Here is a 27,676-nt window from a genome sequence, read left to right as displayed (position 1 = left end):
CAGGGGACCCGGGGTTCAGCTCCCATTTCTGTAGCTGTACTTCTGCCCCCTGCTTCTAAGCAGCTGTCGACAGCTTGTAGGCTTCCTTCTCCTAATCTCCTCCCACCTTCTTTTTGGTTCTTCTGTTCATTCTCCCCCGGCCCCAAAGCTGGAAGTAACTAATGGGAATGGGGCTGGAGAGATGAATGTTAAAGAGTATGTGGACAGGGTTAGAGGCAGGCATGATCAGATGGGGGAAGGGAAGGGGGAGGGGAAAACCATCCCCTCTCTTTTTTCACCCTCCCAAGTCTGGGTTAAAGGTCAACACATCAAGAGGCGCGTTCCCTCTAGGGCATTAGCAATTAAATCCTGTCATTATGTTTGGCCCCAGCTTCTGTGTGCATGGCTTTTCAAAATGATTGGATCAGGGCAGATTCTGCTTCTTTCTCTGTTTAAAGGTGCATTTCTGCACTCAGCAAATGTCCGAGTCATTGTATAGCAGAGAAATACCATTATTTTGCCTCTTGACATGCACTGCACATAAATCTCTCCATAGGAGGCCTGGACCAAAATGGGAAGAAATCTCTAGACTAGCAAATTGTTCCCATGAACTAGTCAAGCTTTGAACCTTTTCTCAGAGACAGAGTTGGCGGAGCTTTTTTGTTGTTGTTGCTTTTCATTCTTTTAAAATGATTATGTTAGTATTATTAATGACATAGTTGATTAGGAAAACAGAATGCAGGTTATTTTCCAGAAGTTAAATATGATTTCATTAAGAAAGAAAGCTCTTTCATGAGAAAGTGCATACTTGTTACATTGAAACTATGATAAATGAGGCTTTCTGGAAATTAATTCCTTTACTCCTATTGTAACTCTCCTACTATTTTATAGCCCTTTCTGCTAAGTATCACATTCATTTCCTTATTTACTTAACTAACCAAAATATTTGTTGATAACGAGTCAACTATGGACATCGACTATGGACAAGATCCAAAGATGAAGTGATAAAGTCCTCCTGACCTCAGATAGGTTGTAAGACAAATACACCACAACATGGCAGCACGAGGAAAACCTATTAAGTCAAATTCAGTTAGTGTTACATAAGAGTCCATGTGTTTTTTGCCATCTCAGCTTCTTACAGCATTTCTTTTCTGCCTGAAGTTCCCAAATAATCTCCCAATTTTTGTCTTAGTTCTACTCTTCCTTTTAAGACCTAGTCCAAGTCTCACTTCATTCAGAATGATTGCCAGACCTGATTTTTCCTGCCTCAGAATTCACAAAGCATTCACTTTTTAAAGACTGTCACTTAGCCTACGCTACCTTGCATTGCTGCTTCATATGAACCGACGACAAAGTTAATAGATGTTGGAGAACATGAGTTTGTTTTCAGTCAGTGTGGAGTGAAACTTTCTCTCCTAAGGGAAATCATAAAGTTGGAAAAGTAGGAGTCCTTTAAGGGTTGGGATCAAAGACTTCTAACTTTCCTTAAGAAAACAGTGTCCAAAGTTTTAAAATGAGGGCTGGCAGGGCAGGAAGGGGGTACAATTAAATGGGCTGGAACTGTTATTAGAACATCAAACTGACTATGACATGAAGAGACCAGGTTAAATGAGACAGGAGACTGGACAGGTGAACACTACCATCTATCAAATTTCAAATGCACACACACTTTAATGAAGCAATTCTATTATGGCTTTGTCCTATAGATATAATTGCAAAACTGTGTAAATCTTTTAAACAATCAGTATATTTAACTTATATAATTTTTAAAATGACCTATAAAATGACTTTCCCTCTTCTTCTGCGATATCTGCAAAGGTGCAAAATCAGTAGAAAGAACCACATTATATAAGAATTGCTACACCTGTGAAGAATATCTATGGTTATCAAATGTTATTTGAAGTGAGGAAAGTCATTAATAGGGAGCGCTGTGGCATTTCCCCTACCCCCACATGGAAGTCAAGTGTGGAATAGGAATTAAGATTGTGGAATTGTTTCCAAAAGAGATGTGTGACTGCATCTCATATCCTGACTGCATACTTATTAAGCAGCCAGAATGTTTAAGTCCAAACTCATATGCTAGAGTATGAGAGACTTGGGAAAACTTGACATGTTTACTCTGGAGGTGGAACGGCAAAGAAACCAGTGCCTGACTCAAGCTGAGAAGTCAGGATGCAGAATGAAGTGGCCCCTATGACGGGGCAAGAGGAGGCTGCAGTGAAAGCAAGTTCCACTTGCTCTATTTGGACAAGAAACTGTACAAGATTCGATGTATTAAGTGGCAGATAACTGGACTACAACCTCATGAGGAAAATCATCCCAAACAAACTGTCTGCCAGAAAAAGGTGATCCTCCAGGAAAGATTCTCTTGGATACACTGCAGGAAAGTAGGAAATGAGGGGAGAAATCACAAAAGATTAGCTGGGTTCCCTAGTTCTTTCCTGTACAACAAATAGCAAAGTCCCATCCCCAAAAAGCTTTGAGGAAATACTTTTAGGATACTTAGTGGAGTGGATTCTGCTGATGTGGATCAAGCAGGATGTTTTTGGCCTCACATGACACAAGGGGGAGCTATAGCATTTTTCTTTCCAAGGTAAGGAGGGCAGCAATTCAACACATCTTCAGCTTAGTTAAGGATACACATGACACAGTCAGGCCTAGTAAGAGCTCTGAGGGAAATTTACAAAGCCCTTTTGGGGAAAACGAACTCAAAAATGTATTAAATGCCACAAGTGCTGGAATTAAAATCCCTTATAATACCTTCAAAACACCAATTTGTCTTATCTGAAGGATCAGTTCCCTGAACAGGAGAAATGCAGTTGCCTTCATTTGTTCATTGTTTTATTTTAACTTGTCTGGAAATATCCTTAGGAATGAATTCCCAAAAGCTAAATCATACCTCTAACCCCTAAAAAACTGATTCTCATTCATCTCCCTACTTAAGCGGTCCCTCATTCTGCATACCAGCTTTTTTTCCTCTTTGCTGCCATTAACAAAAGCGTGTGCGTGTGTGTGTGTGTGTGTGTGTGTGTGTGTGTGTGTGTGTGTATGAGAGAGACAGAGAACTCTTAAAAAAAAATCAAAGTCAGTGCTCCCGCTTCCAGGGTCTCTAACCTATTGTTTGAAAAAACAGAGCTCTGCTCTCAGCTCAGTCATCCTGGAAGGAAAAGGAACTCACAAAGCTCAAATGAGAAAATGAGCAGCTTCTCTGGACTTGCATCCTTGAACAGCATCCCTAGAGTCCAACAAACCACCTCATTCCTTCTTTCCCTACTGATACTTCAGTGATGTTTATGTGGTGCTAACGGAGGACATCCTCAAAGTAAAGAAGCTCTGCCCCAAAATATGAGTTCATTTATAAAAAAGCACAGACAAGAAAACCTGCCACCTTGCTTCAGAGGGCCTAGAAACCTTCAAAATGTGTAACTGAATCGCTATGCTGTACACCTGAAACTAACACAACATTGTAAATCAACTCTACTCCAATTAAAAAGCGGGGGGCAGGGGGTGCTGAACTTCACCCAATGACTCTGCTTTCATTTTCCATCCACAGGACTATGACAAAATGGGTAAGTCTTTACTTGCCCTGAATGAACCCTTAAAGAAAAAGGAAGACATGACTAGCCAAGCAGTAGTATAGCCTTTAGCATGAAACTCTAGGTTACCACTCAAACATTCTAAACTCATAACCAACAATCAAGGCATACATAGCTCAAACGTTACCTCCCTCGTGAATTTGTCCATCATTCTCCCAACCTAGTGGTATTCCTCTTCCCTCAACTCTTGCGTCTTATCTCTGTGAACTTTAAAATACATAAGCACCTGATGGCAGGCAGGGCACGTGTACTTCCCCAGTACATAGGTGCTGAGAACCAAAAGCATGTACCCCATATAGCTTACTATCTACACTACCATGAGTCTACTATTCCGCTATTTTCATCAGTATGACCTTACTATTCAAAAAGACTTTGCCCAGGAAGATACAAGTTGCAAACAGCTTTACTGTTCATTCCACAACTCTTCAATAGAAAGCACTGACTGACAGTTTATAGCCTTAGACTTTTTGAACCTCTTGCCTCCAAAGCCCTGTTGTGCCATGCCCACCTATTCTAAACCACTGTATCATGATTTTTACCCAATCATAATCGAGCTCCCCTACAGTTAGGACAGACTTCAACGTCTCAATATCCCAGCCTTTCCTTTCCTAACCCAAAACACCATTAGACCCTGTCAGTATGGCTTTCTCCCTTACAGTGGTAAGCAATAAACTCAGCTAGCTTTTTCTTGGCAACAGGTTGTTTCAGTGATATTTTGGGGAGCCAGATTTCATCATGCCCAGTTGATAAATGTTGAATCAAGTAATTAATTCACAGGGTGAAATGATGGGTTGGTTTGGATTTGGCTAGCATAGGGTAACTGTACTGTAAAAAGAGTTCTTACTTTGGGGTTGACTTTGAAACCATTGAAACAGATTTGGATTTGACTGTTAAAATATCCTTATTTTCATAATTACACCTTTATGGGTTTTACTTTTCCATGCCTTTTACTGGACATGTGAGAGTACATATGATAAAGCCCACATACTCTAGAGCAACCCTACAGTGACAGAGCTGCTTTCTTTTCCTTACAGCCGACTTGCTTCTGCTCGACGAGCAGAACACCTTTGGAACTTGGGGAAGCACCTCTGCTAACTTCTCAGAGGAGCTGCTGGATAACTGCAGGCTCCTGCTGGATGTGCCACTCACTATATAAGTGTGGAGACTCAAAGAAGGAAATAAAAATAGATTTATGACAGCAGGTTGATCAATAACACATTGATTTACTCAGTGCCTCCTGAGGAAGGTCAGAATTCATTAGAATTCCCTTGGGAACTTGCAATTTTCTCATAGAAAGAGACCATGAGTTGTACTGGGCATTTTGTACTGCAGTAGTTTTCAGCAATTTCCAGTGCATTTTTTCATTTGTGCTGACAGGGTGACATATTTAATGATTTCCAGACTCTGAGGGGCAGGGATATTTCCCATACAGTATCATAACATTTGTACCACAAAACCTTCTCCAAACTCCCCATTTCCAAATGAGGAAAATAAGCCTGTGGGTAAATGACTTGCTCAAGAGCACAAATTCCATTATATTCTTTAAATATCAGTGTACATGCTGTCAAAGCACACAACTTCATAGCTAAGACCTGAACTCAGATTCTCCACGGATTACCTGTGTGGCATTTTCCCAAGACACAGTAAGGATTTCCATTTACATCTTCTGGATATGTGAAAACAAAGAAAGTACATATCTAGAAGTAATCAATATCTTCCCAACCTTATGCTGGTTACTTACTTCCTTACTGAAGGCTTGAAAAACATGCCCAGAGACTGAGTGAACCCGGGGAATGAGTTATGTGAAAAGTTGGATTTCTTTGGTATGAAAACAATGAGGCTGATGTTCAAGAATACCGGACATGTCCTAACTCATGCGATAGGGTGGGCTACTGCCAAGTATTTGATTTTCGGTGTTATGGTTTTTTCGTTATAAAAAGGGGCTTAGAAATGAAGGCCTGCTACCAGAGGGGGATGTTTACTCTTCCTGAGATGCTAACTTTCACCCCTGGCTATAGCTGCAATGTGATTAATGATGGATAATTGAGGCAGCACAAACCAACTTAATTTATATTAAGAAATCAAGAATGACAGCAATAAACCAGAAAATGTGTTCATATACTTTTAGATAAATAATAAAACACTCAGTTTAATATTTTCCATTGACTATGTGTGGAATAGCCCAGTTAAATAAATAATGACAAAAAAAAATTCAAATACATGGCCACTCTTATTTGTTTCTTTCTTTTAAAAAAAAAATTTATTTATTTATTTATTTTTGGCTGAGTTGGGTCTTCGTTGCTGCACAGGGGCTTTCTCTAGTTGCGGCGAGCGGGGGCTACTCTTCATTGCAGTGCGTGAGCTTCTCATTGCAGTGGCTTCTCTTGTTATGGAGCATGGGCTCTAGGTGCGTGGGCCTCAGTAGTTGTGGCACGTGGGCTCAGTAGTTGTGGCTCACAGGCTCTAGAGCACAGGCTCAGTAGTTGTGGCGCACGGGCTTAGTTACTCCGTGGCATGTGGGATCTTCCCGGACCAGGGCTCGAACCCGTGTCCCCTGCATTGGCAGGCGGATTCTTAACCACTGCGCCACCAGGGATGCCCTCTTATTTCTTAATTATTTCTAATATTCCCTATTTTTCTAACTAATGCCTTTTCTTTTGTTCCCCTCTATCACCCATGGCTATTTACACATGCTTTAAACCAGATGCTTCCATTTATATCTAGCTATTACATAGAATCTAGCTGATAGTAGCCTACCTTCTCTTTATTACTCTTACAACATCTTAGCTTCTGTACTTTTCTCTTCCATCCTAGCCCTTCTCTAGGCTGAGGATCTAAAAAGTTTTTTAAAGGGTATGCCTCTAGCTACTCCTCATTCATTTCTTTAAGCCTCAGAAACATGAGATTTTACCATCTGGTTTATTAAAGGGGCAATGCATTTTAGCCATCACAGAAAGTAAAACAGAATTAAAGCTAAAACAGATTTCTTCAACGTCACCGCAATTCTCACCTACTCTCAACCGACTTCCTTATAGTCATTTAGGCCCTTGCTATACTGAAATGTTAAGTGGCTCCATGAATGATGAATGAAAACACTGCAGAGTACCCATGTCAGCATTTTCAACCACTCATATACACACTAGAGCACAGAAGGACAACAAAATATAGGTATAATTTCTTGAAAATGCGAAGCAATATTAAGCAGAATGACAGAAATGTACAGAAAGCCGTGCTGTCTACTTAAAAGAATACTGATCTGAACATTAGGAGACCAGGTGTCTGGTCTCTGCTTCGCTACGAACCAACTCTGAGAACTGGGAACTAACTATCCCTTCACTGACCCCATTTCATCTAGTACAGCACTAGGCAACAGAACTTTCTGCGGAGGTAGAGATGTACTATATCTGTCCTGTATAGTATGGCAGCCACCAGCAACATGTGGCTATTGAACATTTGAATGTGGCTAATAATACTGAGGTCCTGAAATTTTAATTGTACTTAAGCTGAAATAGCTACAGGCAGCTATTAGCTACCATATGGGACAGCACAGATAAGGTGACTGTAGGCATAGCTTAATACCTTGCCAGTTCTGGAAATTCTATCATGATATTTATTTCCATGTGGCTTTCTAATCCGCCTTCCAGACTGTTGAGGACATTTGACACAGTTGTCAATAGACAGTAGCAGGCGTCTACTGAGTTTGTGTACCTGATAAAAAAGAGAGATGCCTGGAAAGACCTATTTTGCCATTCAACATTCACACTTTCCCTTTTTACCAACTGAATACAAATTTGACAGCTAGAATAAGGAAGGCTTCCTATCTCATGAAACAACAGTATGAAGATGAAAGCTGCAGTAGAAGCCTTGTTAGTTCCAGGAGACAACAAGTATGAAGATGAAATACAACCAGAAATGAAGAGTGAAAAGATTTCTTAAGAACATGGTTCCTTGAAGATGCCATTGAGCCACTCAATAACCATCGTATTTATTTAAGCTACTGTAGTTCTGTTTTGTTACTTGCAGTTAAAAGCCCTGGACATGGAATACCGTGAGGCTTATGTCCAAAGGTTGGGAAAGGAAAAGTCGTGTTAGATTAATTGATTTGGAAAGCTAACAAGTTCAGGATGGCAGAGTAATATGAAAGACTGTAAGAGCATCGATCCTTAATGATCCGGAGCTATTACACAAGGCGTGAATTTATTACCAACACACTTTCTGTGATGTGACCCTGTAGGTGGGATTACATGCAGTCAAACGTTTTGTTACATGCAGTCAAACATGCCTAAATGACACTGAGTTTTAATCATTAATTCCATATTCACGTTGAAAAGAAGCCTTAAATAGAAATTTTGACAACCCAAGATATAGCTATGTGAAAAATAATTAAAATAATTATATTCCTACTTATTTAAGATGGTAGAATTAGTTCCAGTGAACGGTTTCCTGACACTCTGTTTAAGTCTCTATTCCACATTCATGTTCACTTTTAGTATGAAATAGATGGGATTTTGGCAGTCAATAGCGGAGTGGTAAAATATAGAGAGCTGAAATTGTAGAAATGAGTGTTCCACATTAACAAGCATAAGGCAGTGGGAAAACATGAAGCAAGAACAGTTAATAGCCCCTTTGGATGGAGAGCTTGGTGCTAAGAGTCACTAGGATATGGAATTTAGGGACTCCAAGGTGTGGTCCCCGAGATGGAGAATGAAAAAATGATTTATGACAGTGGGGTCTGAGTTCAAGAGAGACTGAAGTAGACAATTGGTTATCCATTTGAGGAGCTAAGACAGCACACCTGGGTGGGAATGGCATCTGATGCCATATCTGTGACCAACTGAACACAGGGGGTCCAAATGTTTACAAGGCTTCAGAATTACTTGACTTTTTTTTTTTTAAGAAACCAGTTTCTTTTTTTTTTTTGAATTTTTTTAAATTTATTTTTGGATGTGTTGAGTCTTCGTTGCTGTGCGTGGGTTTTCTCTAGTTGCGGTGAGCAGGGGCCACTCTTCGTTGCGGTGCTCCGGCCTCTCATTGCAGTGGCTTCTCTTGTTGCGGAGCACGGGCTCCAGGTGCATGGGTCCAGTAGCTGTGGCTCGCAGGCTCTAGAGCGCAGGCTCAGTAGTTGTGGAGCATGGGCCCAGTTGCCCCACAGCACGTGGGATCTTCCCGGATCAGGGCTCAAACCCGTGTTCCCTGCGTTGGCAGGCAGATTCTCAACCACTATGCCACGAGGGAAGTCCCTTACTTGATTTTTAAATGCAGAAGAGGGAATGTGTCTGTGACTACCAAAAAGGTGAGAAATATGTAAAATTTGATTTTTATTCCTGTTAAGGACTTCACAAAATGAATTTCACGATTGCAAAAAGAAGCCCCTCCACAGATATCCCTGGAAACATCAGCTTGATTGTCTTTTTGTTATTTTCAGTTGGAGTGTGTTTGTGATTCCAGCCAGGAGGTTGTTTGTGCAAAGATTACTAGGAAAAGGAGGGAGATGGTTGTGTACATTTCAGTGAGGGTGAGTGCTTAGCAGACTAGAAATAGAATGTAGTGAACAGCTGTTGATTTTGTCAGTTAGCCAGCAATCAGAGCATCGCCTGCCCATCATGGTGACCCATGACCTCTGTCCACCAAGATTGGTGCAGGTGATGTACATGAGCCATGTGGGGACAATCGGATCCCACAGAGTCTAAATATATCTCTTCTTACAAGGTAGACAAGGGGGAGCACTGATAATTGTCTCCTCTTACCACATGGATAGGGCCTCTTTGTGTCAGGTAAGAGCCAAGACTTAGGGGACAAGGGAAAGCAGCACTGAGACATAGAATGAAAGCGAATACTAATACTATATGTGAAACTAAGGGCCACCATAGGATTTCTTAGTAACATGCCATTCCTTTCTTGCTTAAAAGCTACTTTGAATTGCTTTTCTTTCTGACTCCTTCATTGAAAGTGACTCCACTAATATACTATGTGTACATTACTTGGTTCAGGATATATGGTCACTATAAGAAGCCCATGCCATGGATATGTTAAGAAAGGAGGATATTAACCATGAATGTAGTATGAGCTCTTGTCTTTATAAAAATATGCATAGAAAAAATGTAGAGCACTAATATTTTCTACTACTGATAGAAAACAGATTTGTACTTGAGACAAGTAGAGAAACTAGGATTAATCTTTTAATGTGAAAATTCAGAAGCCAGGTCAATGCTCTTTTCTAGATGTAAGTAAATCCCACGTCCCTCTACATGCCAATGGGCCACAGAGCAGGAACCTCTCTGAGGCTGGTAAATGCCCAGACTTAAGAACTCTTGGTGCTGACGAGATATAAAAGATCCTTACCTTCACAGCAAAGTTTGTCAGATAAGGACATTCAGGTCAGAGAGGTTTTAAGTGTCTGAGCCAAGACTAGAACCCAAAGTTCCTACCTAAGTACTAACCTAAGTGCAGAGTCTCTTCCCTTCCAGTCTACTCATTATGTGCAAGGAAGGGGGACATGTTCTGGGGATGAGGAACAATACAAAGATCTAAAGTACAAGGAGTTGTGTTGGGTTGGAGGAGAGAGTTGGCGTAATGAGTATATTCATCATTTCAGTAACTAAACTCTCCTGGATAAACTCCAAGAACTTCTGCCTTATTCTGATTTCTATTTTCTAGTGCACAGAGTTAAGAGTCCGTTCCAGGTGTTATGCTTCTGATACACAGGCAAGAGGTTGACAGCCTTCCAGAGACCTGAAAGAAGTGACTGAGTCCTCTAGACAGCACTGACTTCTTTAACTGTAGATGCGGCTGACCGGGTGGGAGTGTCATCGGTCTCACAACTCCACTTAATTTTTTCCACCTTCCTCTTTTCCACTCACTTTACATTTTCCCTCCTGAGTTTTAATGATGCGAACAGCACTGAGGGACCATCATCTTCCATACCTAAACTGAAAATGGATTCACATAACAGTTTTACAGCACTGAGCATTCAAGTCACAACTGCTGTCTGGTTTGCCTTGCTCTGTCTTAATGGCCAACAGAAAATACTCTCAGAGACCTGCATAGAAAAGCAGAGAACTTCTTAACATAATAATAGCATCTTAACAATTCACTGGAATGCATTATGGGCTTAGCTGGTTTTAAGACTCTGTTCTTTTCCAAGCTTCTGATGCACTTTTTTCTTCTCACTGCCGATAATGAACTCCATTCTCTTAATTTATCAGTCACTCAAAATCTGAGTGACTTGAAAATTGAATACCATCCACTTGGATAAATTATTTGGTGTAATGCCTAATGATACAACGTAAATAATCATATCAAATCTTACCCTTGAAATCCTAGTCCCACATTCTATTAGCCCATTCAACCTAGCCCACAGAATAACTGGTGCTTAGGTACTGTCACTGAATTGCAATGTTGACAATAAAATTATGGGTGTTATTTATCAGATAAGGCATCTGTTACGGTTCTAGAAGACAATCACAGAGATGGCTGCTGCTTACATACAGATGGCTGAAACTCCAGTTTCAAAGATCTTCCTGAAGTATAGTAGCTAGTTAGGAAGCTCAGGTACTAATGACACCCTTAAAAGAATGCATTTGAAATTTGCAACAGACACATGCTCATGAATATTTGAAATGAAAAAAAAAAAAAGCCTGAGGTTTCAGTGATTGATTGCACAACCACGTCTGCATTTACTGAAAAGGCAGGGGGGTGGGTACGGGAAAAATATTGCCTTGACTGAGTTTTTAAGAGAAGTGATGTGTAGCAGTTGTTGAGGTTGGGGAGAAAGGATGTAATTAATTACACCCAGTACTAGTTTCTTGATTGAATGGAGGGTACACCAGCTCTCAGACCTTTGCCAGTGACAGATTGGAGCTGCACAGATGCAGTAATGGCCCTTGCAGCGGGAGTCATTGTATTAGGTGTCAAGCGATGTAAATCACAAGCAAAGAATGCAAATCCCCACTCACAGACCTAGATTAGAGTGAGCCACGGAGTTGAATTATTATGTGAAATGTCTTTCTGCTATTAAAACACAAAGAGACAAGCCAAATTGCCCTTTAAACAACTGTAGACACCAAACTTCCACACAGGGAATTTCTTTATCTGTGTTTTATATGTAGGCAATACTTTGGCTATTGTTCCCTCTGATTCTCTGTGGCTAAAGAAAGAAGAATGGAGGATGTCTTAGTCAGCTTGGGCTGCCATAACAAATACCATAGACTAGGTGGCTTAAAAAATAGAAATCTATTTTCTCATAGTTTTAGAAGCAGGGCTTGGCTTCCAGGGAGATCTCTGTTCCTGGCTTGCAGATGGCTACCTTGTCACTGTGGTCTCACTTAGCCTTTCCTCAGTGTGTGCGCATGCAGAGAGAGAGATCTCTCTCTTTCTCTTCTTATAAGGCCACCAGTCCTATCTGATTAGGATACTACCCTTACGACTTTATTTAAACTTAATGACCTCCTAAAAGCCTTATCTCTAAATACAGTCACCTTGGGGGTTAGGGCTCAACATATGAATTTTCAGAAGACACAATTCAGTCTATAGCAGAGGTGATGCTCTTTGGGGCTGAGAGCATGATTATTTTGTACCAATGAGACCTGTTCTCTCTTCTTGGGAGTAAGCCACAGGATCTAATAAGCAAAACAGAGTGTAATCAGGGTCCTGCAGCTGTCTATTAAGAACATTGTCCATGCAGAACAGAAATGAATAAGTACTCAGTGGTATTTGGTAGCCATTTTTAAAGATTATGACTTTCTTTTTCTAACTTACTTCACTTAGTATGACAATCTCTAGTTGCATCCATGTTGCTGCAAATGGCATTATTCCATTCTTTTTATGGCTGAGTAGTATTCCCTTGAGTGTACGTACCACATCTTTATTCATCTGTCAATGGACCATTTAGGTTGTTTCCATGTTTTGGCTATTGTGAATAGTGCTGCTATGAACATAGGGGTCCATGTATCTTTTTTTTTTTTTTTTTTTTTTTTCGGTACGCAGGCCTCTCACTGTTGTGGCCTTTCCCGTAGAGGAGCACAGGCTCCGGACGCACAGGCTCAGCGGCCATGGCTCATGGGCCCAGCCGCTCCACGGCATGTGGGATCTGCCTGGACCAGGGCACGAACCTGTGTCCCCTGCATCGGCAGGCGGACTCTCAACCACTGTGCCACCAGGGAAGCCCCTGCATGTATCTTTTTGAATTATAGTTTTGTCCAGGTATATGCCCAGGAGTAGGACTGCTGGATCCTATGGTAATTCTATTTTCAGTTCTCTGAGGAACCTCCATTCGGTTTTCCTTAGTGGCTGCACCAACTTACATTCCCACCAACAGTGAGGTAATTTAGAAAGAGAAACACAAATACCATATGATATCACTTATATGTGGAATCTAAAATATGACACAAATGAACCTATCTATGAAACAGAAACAGACTCACAGACATAGAGAACTGACTTGTCCCAAAGAAGAGAGGTGGTGGGGGAGGGAAGAGGGATGGACTGGGAGCTTGGGGTTGGTAGATGCAAACTATTATATTTAGAACGGATAAACAACAAGGTCCTACTGTATAGCACAGAGAACTATATCCAATCTCCTGGGATAAACTATAATGGAAAAGAATATTTAAAAAAGAATGTCTCTATGTGTATAACTGAGTCACTTTGCTGTACAGCAGAGATTGACACAGCATTGTAAATCAACTCTACTTCAATTTTTTTAAAAAAAAGATTATGACTTGAATGAATAGTAGAGTTCAGGTGCCATCAAACTGTGGACACTTGGGCTATTCTTCCCAAATATCTGAGCACTCCCATTTTCTACCTCTTCCCTCCCATAATCCCTTGCTAACAATAGGGAAGATGTGGTGTCAATTCTGTTAGGCCTTTTTTTCCTCCTGCCTGAACCTCATGACATTCCTCACCCTCACTCCTTTCTGACCCATATGAATTTATTTTCTGAAAACAGAGAGCTAGAGGTTCCCAGGAACAGCCAACTAAGGGATTTCTCTTTGTCAGGAGCTACACTAATAGCTCAGTGACTCAGAGGCAGAGATTTGGGACACATTTGAAATTGCATATAATCATATCCAAAAAACCCCACAAAACACTAATTCAAAAAGATACACTCACTCCAATGTTCACAGCAGCATTATTTACAATAGCCAAGATATAGAAGCAACCTAAATGTCCATCAATAGATGAATGAATAAAGAAAATGTGGTATATACACAATGGATACTACTCGGCCATTTAAAAAAATGAAATTTTGCCATTTGCAATAACATGGATGGACTTGGAGGGTATTATGCTTAGTGAAACAGGTCAGACAAAGACAAATACTGTATTATGTCACTTATATGTGGAATCTAAAAAAGAAAACAAACTAGTGAATATAACACAAAATAAAACAGACACATAGAGAACATACTAGTGGTTACTAGTGGGGAGAGGGAAGGGTGGAGGGGCAAGATAGCAGTAGGGGATTAAGAGGTACAAACTACTATGTATAAAATAAATACACTAAAAGGATATATTGTACAGCACAGGGAATATAGTCCATATTTTATAATAACTATAAATGGAGTATAGCTTTTACAATTTGTGAATCACTATGTTGTACATCTGAGACTTACATAATATTGTGCATCAACTATACCTCAATTTAAAAAAAAGAAATAGCATATAATCCTAAAGTTGACATCAGGTGAATCACTCTTAATGCAAATTTAAAAGCCATTCAAAAGTGATTTTCTTATTTGCACTTGGGATGTGCTGACAGGACCCTGGCTTAAGGCAGTTTAAAAAACAATAGATATGCACTGTTATTATTAGCTGCTGTTAAGATGGTTATCATTATATTCAACTCAATCTTTGTTTTTTTTGGGGGGGGCTGCACTGTGCGGCATGTGGGATCTTAGTTCCCCAACCAGGGACCGAACCCGTGCTCCCTGCATTGGGAGTGCACAGTCTTAACCACTGGACCACCAGGGAAGTCCTCATTATATTCAATCTTGGTCTTTTACTGACCACCAAAGCCCATTTCCCTTAAGGGAAAATAAAAGGCAAGTCAGTCTCAACCTTGAAAAATTTTCCCTCCATTTTTGTGAACACCCAAATTAATTCAACAGTGTTCCCAAGATTAGTGAGCAACAATTAAATATGACACCTAAATACATTCGCAGGCTTGCTTAAACCACACTCTCTAGCATCTTTGTTCAACTATCCACCGCAGCCATAGCCTACTGGAGACTGATCCCTAAACTCAACAAGACTTTGTGAGCTCAGCCTCTGTATGCACTCTGTAATCTGCAGAGAAGCCCATACCCTTCAGTAAACCCCCAATCATTATTCATCCTCAAAAATTTTATTTTAATCAGATTTTATTTTAGAAAGTTTTAGATTTAGCCCATCATTATCAGTAGTGATACTCCTCTTGCTGATATTAGTAATTTGTGTCTTCTCTTTTTTAATCTTCATTACCCTGGCTAAAGGTTTATCAATTTTATTGTTCTTTTCAAAGAACCAGATTTTAATTTCCTTGATTTTTTCTATTATTTTCCTGTTTTCAATTTCACTGATTTCTCCTCTAAGTTTTATTGACTCTATTTCTCTTCTTATGTTTGCTTTAGGCTCAGATTGCTCTTCTTTCTGTAGTTTCCTAAGGTGTAAGCTTAGATTAATTGATTTTAAATCTTTCTTCTTTCTAAATTTAATGCTATAAATTTTCCTTCAAGCACTGCTTTTGCTGCATCCTTATAAATTTTGATAAGTTGTATTTCCCTTTTTTTAGTTCAAAATATTTTAAAATTTATCTTGGGGCTTCTTCTTTGATCCATGTTTTATTTAGTAATGTGTTGATTAATCTCCAAATATTTGGAGATTATTGATTTTTAATTTAATCTTATTGTGGTCCAAGTATATACTTTACATGACTTCTATTCTTTTAAATTTGTTTAGGTGTTTTTCATGGCCCAGAATGTGATCTATGTTGGTGAATGTTCTATGTGAGTTTGAGAATATGTATTCTGCTGTTGTTGTATGGAGTAATCTCCAAGTGTCAATTAGATCAAATTTGACTGATGGTGTTTTTTAGGTCAACTATACCATTTCTGATTTTCTGCCTGCTTCATCTATTAATTAATGAAAGAAGGGCAGTGAAACCACCAACTGTAATTGTGGATTCGTCTATTTCTCCTTGAAGTTCTATTCCTTTGCCTTACATACTTTAACAAACTGTTGTTATGTTTTCTTGGAGAATTTTCTGTTTTCTCATTATGTACTGCTCCCTCTTATCCCTGACAATTTTCCTTGTTTTGAAATCTACTTTGTCTGAAAATAATACAGCTACTTCAGCTTTCCTTTGTTTAGTGATAGCATATTCCTCCATCCCTTTACTTATGAACTACCCAAATATTTATATCTAAAATGGGTCTCTCATAGACAACATAGTTTCATCCACTCTGAAAATCTGTTTTTTAGCTGATATATTTAGACCATTTGCCCTTAAAATGATTATTGATATAGATGGATTAATATCTATTTACTATGGTAGTAACCATTTTTATTCCCTGCTCTAATTTTTTCCCCTCTATTTCTGCCTTCTCTGGTTTTAATTGAGCATTTTACATGAGTCTATTTTATCTCTTCTCTTAGCATATCAACAATAGTTTAAAACAAAATTTGACTTTCTAATAACACCACGCTGCTTCACAAGCAGTGCTCACATCTTAGATTATTCCTAATTCCAAACTCTTATCCTTTACAATATTGCTGTCAATAGCCTCACTTATCCAGATGCTGTAATCAAGTAAATATTCTCTTACTATTATTTGAACAGTTACCTATCAAATAAATTAATAATAATTAAGTTAAAAGATTTTACGTTACCTTCATTTATCCCTTCTCTTAACATTCTTTTTTTCCTAATGTAGATCTGATTTTCTACTTAAATCATTTTCATTCTCCCTGAAGAATTTCTTTTAATATTCCTCACAGGGCAGGGCAGCTAGCAATATAAGACTAAAAAATTCAGAAACTCCTCAGCCTTATAAAAGTTGAGTCTCTCAAGCATTGCACTGTGGCAGGAGACTCCATGACACACACTTAGCTGTTAAGAGCATCTTCTCTATACTCCAACTGCCTGGGTTTGAATCCAAGTGCCACTGGGTGAGAAAGAACTGAACTGCTTTAAGGTTCAGTATCCTTATCTCACATTTATACAGTGAGAATTAGTGCTCATCTTACCAGGTAGCTGTTAGAATTTAACACTATTCACTTTGTACCACTTTGGCTGGTACATACTAAGCACTCAGCAAATACTAATTGTTACTGTTCTGGGTGCCACTATTCACAGAACCAAAATCTGGGGACAAAGCTGACAATGGGAAAAAAGTAACAGTATGAGCATCACAGATTTGGTGGCTCCCTGTGATCACCAGGAAAGTTGCAGTAGAAAAACAATCCGCTAATTTAGCTCCTTTAACTTCTCTCCTCCTAAAGCAAAGCTCTGGGACTGCCACTGCTTTTGAGGGTCTGCCATCAAGCCACAAAATTCAAGACTGCTCCACAAATAAGTCCAGGTTCTAGCTAAGGACTTCCCTCAATAAAGCATATGGTACTTCTACTTGCTTGACTTCCACTCCTCTTCCTTAAAAGCACTGATAATAATCTCCAAGAGATTGTTAATAAGCAAAGAATGATCCAAGATAGTAGATACAAGAAAGTGGCCTCAGGAATTACAGAAGTCCTGATAATTCCTAGTACTCTACAATTCTGCTCTGTTGAAATGCATCCTGTTCAGCAGGTTACTGTAAAAGCAGAAAAGAATGACAACAGGCCATCGCCAATTCCTTCTCTGTGACCCAGCATTTCCCAGGTCCAAGATGTTGAATGCTGAATGACAGAAAGGGACATTAATCAAAATGGAATTCAATATTGCAGTCAAATTGAGATTTAGTATATGAGAGGTTTGGGGGTTTATGCAATCACTTCTCTAAGAGGTTGAAGCACTCTTCTGCTGTGGCAAGCGACAGTGCGACACACAGAAGTCCTAATAATTCTTAATACTATCGTTCTGCTCTGTTGAAATGCATTCTGTTCAGCAGATTGGTGGAAGAGCACAGAAATCTGACAACAGTCCAGATACTGGTCTTGACTTGAAGTTAGATAAACACTACTTACCACAACATAAACATTTAAAATGACCTACTAGAAATTTACTTTTTTCTTCCTGGAGTGTAAAAATCTTTCTTCTCACAGTTGCTTTGAGTGCTTAAAAACACTATGTAGATTACCACACTGCACTTATGATTAGAGTAAAAATTAATGTTTTTAAAGTTGCATCAGGTCATGTAAAAGATTCACTAATAAATGTGCTGGGGTAATCTTAAAGGCCAACCATGCCCAAACCCTATACAAGCTAAGTTTATCTTAACATCACTAGGATGGTTTAATATTCAGCTTCAGAATACAGTAAAAATAGATAATTATGGGGGGTTTCTAAATATTAAGCACAAACAAAAGTTTGCTCTATTCAAAACCTTGACACGTTAAAATGAGAATATAGGAGCAATTAACGAATTGGTTGAAACTGATGGTTTCTCAAGTGCTAAGACACTGTCCTCTGGAATGCCCTCTCTGCTTCTTAAACCCAGATATAGAGAGGCACATTCTTTGGGAGTCTTTAATGAATGCTCCAATGAGGCAGAATGAACAGTAATGCATGTTGAAGGTCTTATTTCCCTCAGTCACTTCTAAGTATGTAAGACTTGCCCCCCATCTGTCACTTCCAAAATTACAATCTGTGTATGCTTTCACAGGTTGTGAAGTGAGGAATGGCATATGAAACTTTGGCCCTAATAAGAGAAGCTTAAGTTAACAATGAATGGGAAAGAAGATCTTCAACTGTTTGAAGAAACAGTTCTTCAAAGCAACAGAGTCTTCTAGCTCCGAATTCTAAGATCAAGCTCTAAGATCAGAAGCCTCACCCTTATTTCACAATCTTGCTTTGGGTACCTCGAGATAGTTTAAATATTGGGAAAAAAACGTATTTCATCCACCCATTTCTTGTATCCACTGACAATATGGACTCTCTGTTCGAGCTGAAGGATTTGGTTGATTACCAGGCAGGAGAAACTGATAGGGCTAAGTGTGCCAGGCATCTTGCAGCAAGTGGGAGGCCGGATGAGCCCATCATCTGGAAAGTTTCCATTTAGCACAAAACATAACATTATTGCAGGAAAAGTCTCAAGAATTTCTGTGACAGAAGGGATGCTATATATTTCAAGGAGTAAAATGCAGTGTAGAACTTAAATTGATTCGTTGATATATATGAAACAAAAACTATTTGGATTATCAAGGCGGTATTTTGGGGGCGTTCTGCCAATTAAGAATGAGCTAATTAGCAGCTCAAAGGAATAGAGTGCTTACTGTAGGTTTTTAAATTTATAATTATCTGGATAGGGAGACTCCTACACAAGTAACCTCCCCCCTTGTTCCATTTATTACTTGGGATGTTTTGAAATGGCTAATTTAATGCATGACCTTGTACTATTTTTATTTACCCAGATTCAAGAGGACAGGGTATAGAAATTGGCTGTAAAACAAGTTCACAAAATAAATTCTATTTGAAGCCCAGGCATGGCATTGTGAAAGGCAACCTTCATGATGTTTTGGCAAATAGAGAAGTCTATAGTTGATGCTTATATTGCATAATGACATTCCAAGGGAAGGAAAAGGTATATTTTCATGAGAAATTAAGGGGAAGACAGGGAGGAAAGGAGGTGTTTTTTTTTAAAACATCTTTATTGAGGTATAATTGCTTTACAATGGTGTGTTAGTTTCTGCTTTATAACAAAGTGAATCAGTTATACATATACATATGTTCCCATATCTCTTCCCTCTTGCGTCTCCCTCCCTCCCACCCTCCCCATCCCACCCCTCCAGGCGGTCACAAAGTACCGAGCTGATATCCCTGTGCTATGCGGTTGCTTCCCACTAGCTATCTACCTTACGTTTGTTAGTGTATATATGTCCATGCCTCTCTCTCGCTTTGTCACAGCTCACCCTTCCCCTTCCCCATATCCTCAAGTCCGTTCTCCAGCAGGTCTGTGTCTTTATTCCTGTCTTACCCCTAGGTTCTTCATGACATTTTTTTCCTTAAATTCCATATATATGTGTTAGCATACAGTATTTGTCTTTCTCTTTCTGACTTACTTCACTCTGTATGACAGACTCTAGGTCCATCCACCTCATTACAAATAGCTCAATTTCATTTCTTTTTATGGCTGAGTAATATTCCATTGTATATATGTGCCACATATTCTTTATCCATTCACCCGATGATGGACACTTAGGTTGATTCCATCTCCTGGCTATTGTAAATAAAGCTGCAATTAATATTTTGGTACATGACTCTTTTTGAATTATGGTTTTCTCAGGGTATATGCCCAGTAGTGGGATTGCTGGGTCATATGGTAGTTCTATTTGTAGTTTTTTAAGGAACCTCCATACTGTTCTCCATAGTGGCTGTACCAATTCACATTCCCACCAGCAGTGCAAGAGTGTTCCCTTTTCTCCACACCCTCTCCAGCATTTATTGTTTCTAGATTTTTTGATGATGGCCATTCTGACTGGTGTGAGATGATATCTCATTGTAGTTTTGATTTGCATTTCTCTAATGATTAATGATGTTGAGCATTCTTTCATGTGTTTGTTGGCAGTCTGTGTATCTTCTTTGGAGAAATGTCTATTTAGGTCTTCTGCCCATTTTGGATTGGGTTGTTTGTTTTTTTGTTATTAAGCTGCATGAGCTGCTTGTAAATTTTGGAAATTAATCCTTTGTCAGTTGCTTCATTTGCAAATATTTTCTCCCATTCTGAGGGTTGTCTTTTGGTCTTGCTTATGGTTTCCTTTGCTGTGCAAAAGCTTTGACGTTTCATTAGGTCCCATTTGTTTATGGAAAGGAGGTTTATATTTTATTTCTTAGAGAACACCACTAAAGATTAGAAATAATGACATTTCTGTCTACTATCACCATAGTTGGAGTCACAATTATGAGTGGGAAGGTTAAGAGAGCCTATCAAGAATGGGTCCTAGGAAAGACCCAGGTAATAGGGAGTAGGGAGTTCACTGCGGCCTAGAAAAGCACGTCTGATGAATCACAAGTTTCTCAAGATTGAGAGCGTGTTCCCGGAACATGGAGCAAAAGTGCGAGACAGAGGTAAGGAGAAATACAAATGTTACGGATGATTGGTCCAGATCCAGTATCTATCTAATAAAAGATTCCAAAAGACAGAAGAAAGAAAATTTTAAAAAGAAAACTCTGGGCCCATGGTTTTGAATCTACAATTCTATACCAAGTATCAATCAAGTGTGAGGTCCAAATAAAAATATTTTCAAATAATTAACAGTTCAGAAACTCTGCCTTACACATACCTTTCTTAGGAATTTACTTAATGATTTACCCCACAAAATAAGGTAATTATAAAAAAAATAAAGAGTGCTTTTAACAACCTTGACAATGTAAAAAGCAAAGGTATGCTTGACAGAGTGCAGGATGTAAAAGGGAAAGAAATGAAGGGAAGGACAGAAATGCAAAATAAATGTCCTTGTCAAGCATGGACTCTTGATGCAACAAGAGATAAATGTTAAAGTATAGTGGCTAAAATTGCAGAGGTAACTAGTAGAGAAATAGTGATGTAAATTTGGGGGAAAGAGACTAAAGACGAGAGTGGAGTAGGTGAGCCTTAAGAGCAAAATACAATATGCAATCTTCTAAGATAAAATTTTAAGCAATAGGTATTAAGATAGTATATGCAGAGAGGGAAATAGCCGAAACTAAAAACAGATATCAGGGAGGGTGTAGAGAAACATGGGAGAGAAGGCTCTTGATCTTCATTATAAATGCATCCATGTTTAAAAGCATTTTTATTTTTTACTTCAAAATGTTTTAAATTTAAATAAAAGGGAGTAAGGTCAACCTTTATAGTATCTGTCCTCTTCTCCAGCGTGCTGGCATATTCTAGGCCTAGCCAGCCTCTCTCTCTTTACTTCTAAGGATTTCAGGGAACCTGTTCCTTCATCACACCCTCTAGCCTCATGTGTCTGCACTTTCTCTCAGCTCTTTCAGATATGATCTTGCCAGCACGAGTGTCTTTGTTGGTCTTCTAATAAAATTCTTTCCCCTCTAGCACTTAATTACTCTAATTTTCCAGTTGATCTGATGTGTTTAATGTGAGTTATATAAATTTCTCATATGAAAGATAAAACATGGATGGTCTGATTTATCTTCCAGACATATTAAAACCAGCTAATTTTCTCTTCTCAGAAAATTGTGAGTGTTTGGGTGGCATCTGATTATTATTGGCTGACATATTTAAGCTCCAGAGTGAGTATAAAGATATTTTCAATTTAACAGGTTTAATATGTCATTATTTGAAGTTGATGAATTCCTACTTGTTAGGAGAAAATCTCCCAGAATTCGTGAACTTATTTGGACATCCTGATACACGCTTGAAGTCTCAGTTAAACACTAGTATAAAATTAAATCATATTGGATAAAAAATAAAACAAACACACACCCGACATGAGCAAATGAATATTTGAAGGCTGAATAAATAGAGACACAAGCAGCCTAGGGACAAGTTTACCAGGAGCTTTAGAAATGCTTTCAGTAGAACCTATAATAACATAAACATTTTAAATATAATCTACTTGGAAAGGTTTGTGTGAAACTCCACTCTTCCTCACACTGACCTCCTGCAGTCCCATAACAGTAACTCGACCCATTAAGTACTTGGTTGAAAAGGATTCAATTTTTTAAAAGTTTAAAAGCAACCCATCAATAAAGTAAAAAAAAAAACATGCAATAGCCCAAAGTGATTAATGAAATGAGCATTCATTATTATGTAGAGGCCACATATAGAAGCAGACTCAGAGCTGCAGTTCCCTCACACCAGTGAGACGCAGTTTCTTTGCCTAAGTGTCTGGGTCTCAAATGACCTAACAGGAGCCTCTGTTCCCTTTGTTTCTTGCTTTTGCCTGGTTCTGGTCACTGTCCTGCCTTAGTGGATGCTTGCACTGTGCATTCCTATCTGTACCTAGAACAAGGCTGAGTAAATAACACACTATAAGGGACTTCAGGGATCATCACATTAAAACACTCCAATCTTATATTACACAGGAAACTTAGAGTTGGGGAGGTAAAAGAATGGCCCCAAGGTCACATGGCTGGTCAGCAGGGAACTGGAACAGGGCTCGGAGTACATGGTAGGCAATCAAATATCTTATGACCAAATAAGGGAATAATTGCTTAAATTACATTAAGTTCCTAAACTCCTAAAAAGTTTTAAAAGTCTATGGATATGCGCAAAAGCCTTTTTTTCCCAAGGAGATGGTATACGATGTCAGCAGGTTATCAATTCAATCTGCGACCCCCCCAAAAAGTTAAGAACCAATAAAATGCATCTTTACAAATAGAACTCTTGGCCTTAAAGATGCGTATAGGCTGCCATATGGCCACCCTCCTGTGTACATGCATGTGTGTGGAAGAGCGTTCCCCACAAACTGGCACACTCTGTTTCAGCTCTCCACGCAGCCACTTCAAACACATACGTTAACACGTGAAAGACCTCTGTGAAGTTCTTGTCGACTCTTCTCCTTCGATAAAACAAGGCACAGGGATATCGGCTCGGTGCTTTGTGACCACCTGGAGGGGTGGGATAGGGAGGGCGCGAGGGAGGGAGATGCAAGAGGGAAGAGATATGGGAACATATGTATATGTATAACTGATTCACTTTGTTATAAAGCAGAAACTAACACACCATTGTAAAGCAATTATACCCCAATAAAGATGTTAAAAAAAAAAAAGACTGAGCTATGACAGCGTTCTGTAAATGCACGTGAAGAAAAATTTATTACAACTTAAAGCAATAGCATCATGAAGTTGAACATAATACTCTATTATAAACTTCAAATCGTGTGACAAATGAAAAATGGCTACCATAAACAGGAAGGTAAACTGTGCCCTTTGGCAAGAAGAATTTTGGTCCATATCAGCTCTAAGGGAAAAAAAAATTCAAAACCCTTTAAATGTCATTTGCAGATGGTGTCTATCTGATCTACTACCAATTTAGCCTGTCATGGAATCACATATACATGACCTGCACGAGACGTTTTAGGTCATCTGGGCTAACCTCCCACCCTCTTCAGGAGACCCTTTCATAGTATTCTTGACAGCCTGTGAACACAGACTGGCCTGAATTAGAAAATCAGTCCGAACAACAGACAGCCAAGTTGGTCGTATGACTGTTTTCACACCACCTTATAAAATGATTTGGAATATATTTTTCTGAAAAAAGTACTACAAGCATTTATTACATTGTTGATTTGCATAGAGTTCTTTCAAAACTAGGATGAATAATTCAAATGGAAAGACTGTGAAAGAAATTGCAATTAAGGGAGGGTGATATTTTACTGCAAGCGGTATGGTAATCAGTGTACAACAACATTCAAACTAATTGTAGGTTTTAGTGGGAAAGCTGAGATTGGAAACTATTTCTAAATAGCAAACTGGTAGTCTATCCACAGAGTTAACACTGGCTTTGTACTTCACTCTCATTGCTCATTTCAACACATAAGCTAAACAGTGAGTTATTAAATGTCCCCAATCTGTTCTATTAATAAAATAGAATTCAATACTTGTTTGCTGAGTTAATGAAGGAAGGAATGATGGTTGTCTAAACCTGCTTCATGGGATCTAAAGAAATAAATACGATACTTTTCTCCAAGGGCATCTAACGGTTCTATTCATTTCCTATCTTGCCCAATGATTTCCCCACCTTCACAGAAAACATGTGCCTTTTGTCTATGCCTTACAGTAACTCTTCTGGGTGCCGATTTAAAGCATTAGATCCATATCCAGACCTCAATCATATCACTTACTACATTCTAAGTTCTAATAACATGCTTATGAAGAAATTAGAAATATGTAATTATAAAGCATGCATGCTAAGGAGCTCCTGGAAGGCTAAACTCCTATGGGATTCAACTATGTACGCTACGTCACTACCCCCTTTCCACCCCTAGTATTTCAACTCTAACCCTAACCTAACTCTGGATACAAACTTATAAGAAACCACTTTACAACTCTGGATCCTAGAATGATGGCAAAGACGTTCTTTCTTTCTTTCTTTTCTTTCTTTTTTTTTTTTGGCCACGCCAAGCGGCATGCAGGCGGGCTCTTAGTTCCCCGACCAGGGATAGAACCTGTGCCCCCTGCAGTGGAAGCGCAGAGTCTTAACCACTGGACCACCAGGGAAGTCCCGCAAAGACTTTCTAATGGCAGTCCTTATCAGTTGGTCTAAGTAATGAAAAATTAACCACCTAATTACATGACATTTCTTCCTAAACATTGATGCAATTATCAAACAAGAGCGTGGCCAGAGAATGGTGACACAGATCCTTGACCAAGCCTTCTCTTAGGCCTTGTGACTGTGGATAAATCATTTAAGGTCACTGTGGTTCCCCATTCTTCGATCTGAAAATGGGGCTAATTTGTTGCCTTTGTTTAACTGTCAACTTCCTGGAAATGTGAGTTTTGAGTTCTCCAGAGAGGAAAGGTACACAATGGAATGAAAACAACAATACAAAGCAGGAGACAAGATTGCAGTGTCAGCTCAATCATAACCTATGTGGTCATTATCTCACTACATTGACACTTCTTCACTTATCCAGTGAACAGTGATCTCCAAGGTTTGAGACTGTGGACCAAATATTAGGGAAGAATATTGAGAATGTGGCCTAACTGATCTTATCAGGAATTCAATATGAATAAGAACATAAATGGTTCTGTGTGTTAATTTCCCAGTATTAAAACACACACACACACACACACACACACACACACGGATCTCCTAGAAAACCTTCTCTGAGAAGATTGGATGAAGCAGCTGGTTTTATTTCTATACTCAGTAAAGCAACTAGTATGTGGTACAAAACAGCCATTCCTTTTGTGACCCTGCAAAATAATCAGTGTTACAACTGTGTGTGCATATATGTGCAAGTATCTGTTTGATAGCCTTGAACAAGATTAAAATGCTCTGATCAGATATTTTTCTCACCAGTTCCTCTGGGGAGAAGTGCAACGCTTAATGCAAAATTCAGCCTAACCTGTTAACACAAAATGTGTCCAAAAAACTCTGGAGATTTATAGTCTGAATGTAGAATTATTCCCTGTTCTTTTACTTCTCGTCCAAATGCAAAGAAATTAACTTTCTGGTCATAATTTCAGTACTTCTGGGACATTATCGGGACCGAGGTAAAAACAGAATATCATTATATTGTCAGGTCCTATGGCCGAGTGTGACTAATAGCTGCAGTGTCACAGACGTAATAATCCAATAAAGGCTCTGTGTACTCAGGGCCAAGTTGCACCAGTGCTGGGAAACATGTAAATCTAGTGGCAGCAGATTTCAATCAGCAATTCAGCTTTGAAGATCACAGGTCTATCTGTGCCCCCCCACTTTTGTCCCCTCATCTCACACCTTTCTCTTGAGTACTCTCCCTCTCTCCTCCGTGGATTCTTACTTTTGCTCTATCCTTGGAAAGCCAAAGCAAGAAGCACCCCACCGTTGACATTTTCTAAGACTTCTCTATCAAAATTGCAATGTTCCCTTCCTCTCAACTTGTTATACAGATTAAGTAAATTTAAGTTAGTTTTGCCTCTCTAACTAGATTGTAAGGTCCTTGAGAAAAGGATCATTTCTTGCCATGCTTTTTCATTCTCTCTTCAATGTCTGGCCTTGTCGTGAGTTTATTTCAAGTATGTCATGCGCTCTGAATCCTGAGCAAATTTATTTTCTTCATTGTTTTTACCTCCCAAATGAGACAGGAAAATTTCTATTGAATGTAGCCTTTGAGGACTGTTCCAGTTCTCCTGTTTCATGATGGTCCACATTTGCACTCCAATGGTCAAATACCTCAGTACTCTTTCCTCTGTGTCCACTTATTTTCTATGATAGTGTCAGATCCATTAAGAGGAATTCACACCTGACTATCAAATTAAAAGAGAACTAATCAATAATGCTGATTTGATGTCTGTGTTGCCTAGAGATAATAGGCTCTGCAGTAACTACCTATGGAGAACTAAATTTTAACCACTAGTCCAATGTTAAATATAACCTTCTTATGATATTTTACCTACATTAGTCTATGGGTTAAACAACCTATTCTCCAGTTTATGGCCAGTGAGTTTTTAAAAATAGTCTATATACCATGTAGCTGGAGTTAACCAGTGAGCCAGCATTAAGGCCAAAATGGAAGCTAAAAAGGAAAGCCCTACCAAGATTGCATTTTCAGATAAGGAAGGCAGAAGGCTGTCTCTTGATGGGCCAGGTGAGGAGTTTTGTTTCACTCACCATGTTGGCCTATATTTGCCCCCCAAACATTTTATCTTATTCTGAAGGATTAACCTGAATTAAAACCCCCTGATTTTGCCCTTCATTATCTCTCACGATTAGTCACCTTCTAAAAGGGTTGAGGAAAATTGTGTAGTGGTTACACACTTGACTTTTTCAAGCTAGTTTGGGCCCAGGCATCAAAGAGAGCTAAATGACATTTCAGAAGTTTAGTCATTTTGAATAAAGATTCCCCTTCCTAATGAATTTAAGCAGAAAAATATTGCATTTAGGTAAAAAGGCGTAAGAATCAAAAACAAGGCAAACACTTGCCTTATGAATACCACCACCATTTATGTAGTACTTATCATTTACAAAGAGCTTTTGTATACTGAGAACTAAAAGCCTCAACCCCCTCATAGCTCACTGCCTACATAAACATGATTTTACTCTTCAGCTCTCTTATCAAACATAATTTTACTATTCTACTGTATTCATCAGCACGACTTTACAATTCCAGGTTACTCTTGCTCATGAAGAAAAACATTGCAAATAATTCTGTTGCTCACTCTGGAAACTTCCAGAAAAAACACTCAAATGAATTACAGACTTCCAGCAGAGAGGACTGAGATCAATACCCTGTCTCAAAAACCTCCCGTTGTTGTGTCCACCAATCCTAAAGTATTATATCATGATCCTTACCTAACCCTAATCAATCTCCCA

The 27,676-nt window shown here is 39.0% G+C and overlaps 1 protein-coding gene across 1 annotated transcript in view; it reads right to left on the bottom strand.

Annotated features, from left to right (window-relative positions):
• Positions 1-27,676, bottom strand: part of USP26 (ubiquitin specific peptidase 26) — a 70,805-nt gene that overhangs the window by 7,175 nt on the left and 35,954 nt on the right. Inside the window, exon 6 of the mRNA XM_073799571.1 lies at positions 23,172-23,265. The gene's annotated coding sequence lies outside the window, so the exon portion shown is untranslated. The remainder of the gene's footprint in view (positions 1-23,171; positions 23,266-27,676) is intronic.

This window comes from Tursiops truncatus, chromosome X, assembly GCF_011762595.2.
Source record: "Tursiops truncatus isolate mTurTru1 chromosome X, mTurTru1.mat.Y, whole genome shotgun sequence".
Taxonomy (NCBI): Eukaryota; Metazoa; Chordata; class Mammalia; order Artiodactyla; family Delphinidae; genus Tursiops; species Tursiops truncatus.
The sequence above is the reverse complement of the archived record's forward strand: the minus strand, read 5'-3'. Positions and strand labels throughout refer to the sequence as shown.